Source organism: Carica papaya, chromosome 5 (assembly GCF_054855325.1).
Source record: "Carica papaya isolate Zhongbai chromosome 5, ASM5485532v1, whole genome shotgun sequence".
Classification (NCBI taxonomy): Eukaryota; Viridiplantae; Streptophyta; class Magnoliopsida; order Brassicales; family Caricaceae; genus Carica; species Carica papaya.
Window position 1 is genome coordinate 37,705,392 of NC_142313.1, and position 3,324 is coordinate 37,708,715.

The following is a 3,324-nucleotide window of genomic DNA, read 5'->3' on the forward strand; positions in this document are numbered from 1 at the left end:
ATAGTAACTCATTTCTTGTTTCATTTTCTATCCTTATTGACTCATTCATTTATTTCATTTTTACTATCTCTAAATGTGGAACATTATTGTTTGTATGCCATTAATGATTTCTCAATCTCTATCCTACCTAACAACAAATATTTAATAATTTTCTTTAACAAGATACATCCATCTATATATTTGACTGAAGTGGATAATTTTATTTGGTCAAAGTGGATAAGTATTCTACATTAACTGATATTCAACCAAGCATGGTACATAATAACTCTTTTTTTTTTTCTTTTTTTTAATACTTTAAAATTGAATAAAATAATAATGATGATGGATACCTCAAAATTTCCATCTCTTTAAATTTAAATTCAGTAAAACATAAATATTACTGTAGCAAAATATATAAGAAACCATATTTTATTAGAAGATTAATCGTTTTCTTATTTAATTTACATTAATAATATAATTTTTTTTATAATATAAAGTGTAACAACAACAAAAAAGAGGGCAAATAAAAAAAGAGAAATAAAATAAAATACAATAAAAATAAAAAATAATAAATAAATAAATAAATAAAAAGAAAGAAACCCTAAGGGGGGAAGAGAGGGGCGGAGAAGAAGAAAAAAAAAAAGAAAAAGAAGAAAGGAGGCGCGGCGAGCAGCCGATCCATGCGAGGCAGAGAAACAGCGGCCGAAGAAGAAGACTTGCGCACGATCGTTGCGTGACGTGCTGGGAAGAAAGAGTCGCATTGCAGCAAGAGAGGGAGATCTGTCCCTAGTGTGCGGCGCGACGACGAGAAGGCTTATTCGCTCTTGGCGCACAGCGCGACGACAGAGAAAGAAACTTAAAAGTGTTGTGTGCGACGGGGAAGGAGTGGCTGGATCACAGGGAGGCCAGATCCTGACGGCTTTGGCGAGATTTGTTTCAGACTGGGCGTGCTGCGACTTTCTTGGCGATTTCTACTCATTTGCAGCGGCGTGTGCTGACTTCGGCAATAGCACATGCGGTGGCGCTTAGGGATTCGCGTACCTTTTTGAAACCAAACATCAGGTAAGGATACCCGAACCCTCTCTGTAATCGTTTGATCAAAGTTTGACCTTAAATCACCTAGATTGATTGTAGTTTTAGATTAGATCTCATGTAAGGTGCTGATGGTAATGTTTTAAATCAATTTGGTGCATTCTTGGTATATGATTGATTATGTATGTTTGTTTTGGTTATTTGATATCTATTATGCCGTTATGGGTTGATACACTGTTGCGAGTTGACGTTCATGAAAGGTCGTTCGTGGCTATTTGTGTGGTGTGTGCGAATGTCAGTATGTGAATATGTATTTCTCTTGGTTGGTGTTCAGGACTTCATTTTTATTTCTTTTATTTGGTTTTATATTATTCTATTTTATTATTTTATCTATTTTAATTATTATTTCATTTTTTATTAATTATTTTATTTCATTTATATCATTTTATTTTGTTAGTATGTTTTATTATTTTGTTTAGTTTAAATTCTATTTCATTTTGTATTATTTAAATTTATGCTAATCGTTTTCTATCTTGTTTGTTTTGTATTTATGGTGGTTCATCTTTATTGTCTTTGTTTTATCCTATTGGTGATTAATTATCCTTCAGTGTGTATTCAATTATGAGTTACGCATTCTGACATCATTTTCTGATGCACGTGTTAAAATTTTAATGGTTAAAAATGAAAGTTGTATGAGCTTGATTGAATATTTGCATGTTGCAGGTTGGTTGTAAATGAAAAATATAATATGACAATTGAGATAAATAAAACCGTTACCGAGTATCAAAGAGGAAGTATATAAGATGAATTCTATCGTGGATATGATCCTCAGTCGTACGGGGCTAGGAAGTCCCATACTAGATGGGGTTGGGAGGTTGTTAATGACACATATACTGGACACTGTACGGGAACAGCTGATAAAAGCGGCACTCATATCAGACGGGGTATGAGGTTGGCCGAAAAAAATAGTGTCTATTACCGAACGAGATGTGAGGACGACCGATAATTGTAGAAGAAACATTAAGTATCTATGGGGTCCAAGAGTACTGGTTGAGTGAAATGATACTAATACACAAAATAAAATGTGATTGATTTGATATGTGTATTATACTTGGATGCGATTATGATATGATCAGATAGTATTTGTTGTTGAAAATGAAAATTTTCTGAATATGAACTTGATGTAGTTGAATGTGAATCTGATTCAATTTTGATGTGAAGTGAAGAAATGAAATAGATTTTTAAGTCAAAACTTGGTTTGTTAAAATTAATAATCTATGGATTGTTTTATTATTATTTTTTTTACTATGTTTTGGACGAACAATTACGTTGTTCGGTTCTTGTACGCTTATTGAGCAAGTATGTGCTCATTCAAATTATAATTTCAGCCTTTTAGATCAGGACATTCAAAATTCCGCTCCCGAATAGTGACAGATTCGCTAAGGAATTTCCTATTTTATTTAGATAGACTTTAAGATTAATTATTTTTTTTTTGCTGTTAGTATTTATTTTGGAATGTAGACAAGCCTTGTGGATGTTATAGATTGGAACTAAATATGCAAGGGATATAATTTCTATCTTTAAGTAGCAGTGGTTAATTATTGTATGTTTAATACTCTAAAATGGGTTGGGTCATTTCCTAAAGTTTACCCAAACATTAAAAATAAAAATCCTTTGAGTTAAAAGTAAAATTTGCTGGCCAAACACTACGAAAAAATATTTTTTTATAAATTTTTTAGTTTTGACTCTTAGATAAATATAAAATTAAAAGTTAAAAATGTATATTAAAATATATTGTTTATTTTGTAGAAAGTAAATAACAATTTTGAGGAGTATATTTACTAATTTTATGTTTGAGTAATTAATTAATTTAATAATTTTAAAATAGAAGATAATAATAATATTTACAACATATATTTTAAAAATTAAATAATGATGACTTTTAAAATTAATAGTCATATTGAATAAAATAAAAAAATAATCGATTGAAAAATATGTTCTGAATTAATTTAAATTATTAGAGAAATTTACAAAAATAATAATTAAATTCTTATTAATTGTAACCTTTTGAATTAAATAAATATTAAAACATGACGAACTCAATTAAATTAAATAGCTAATTATCGAGGAAGTCAACTTGAAAACAAGCTTCATTTGAAAATATGATTGAAATTAAATTAAGTAAATATTAATATTAAGATTATTTAATTATTGAGAAATCCTAAAATATGGGATTAATAATAACTTTTTCATATTCCTAAGTACAAGTTTTAAAAAGGTTAAAAGAAGAAAAAAAAAAAATAGAATTATTTC

The 3,324-nt window shown here is 29.1% G+C and overlaps 1 long non-coding RNA gene across 1 annotated transcript; it reads left to right on the top strand.

The window, feature by feature from the left end:
• Nucleotides 1-419: 419 nt before the first annotated feature.
• On the top strand, nucleotides 420-2,209 carry LOC110824972 (uncharacterized). Its single transcript, XR_002541685.2, has 2 exons — nucleotides 420-1,041; nucleotides 1,735-2,209. It is a non-coding gene; the product is annotated as an uncharacterized LOC110824972 (long non-coding RNA).
• The last annotated feature ends 1,115 nt before the right edge of the window (nucleotides 2,210-3,324 follow it).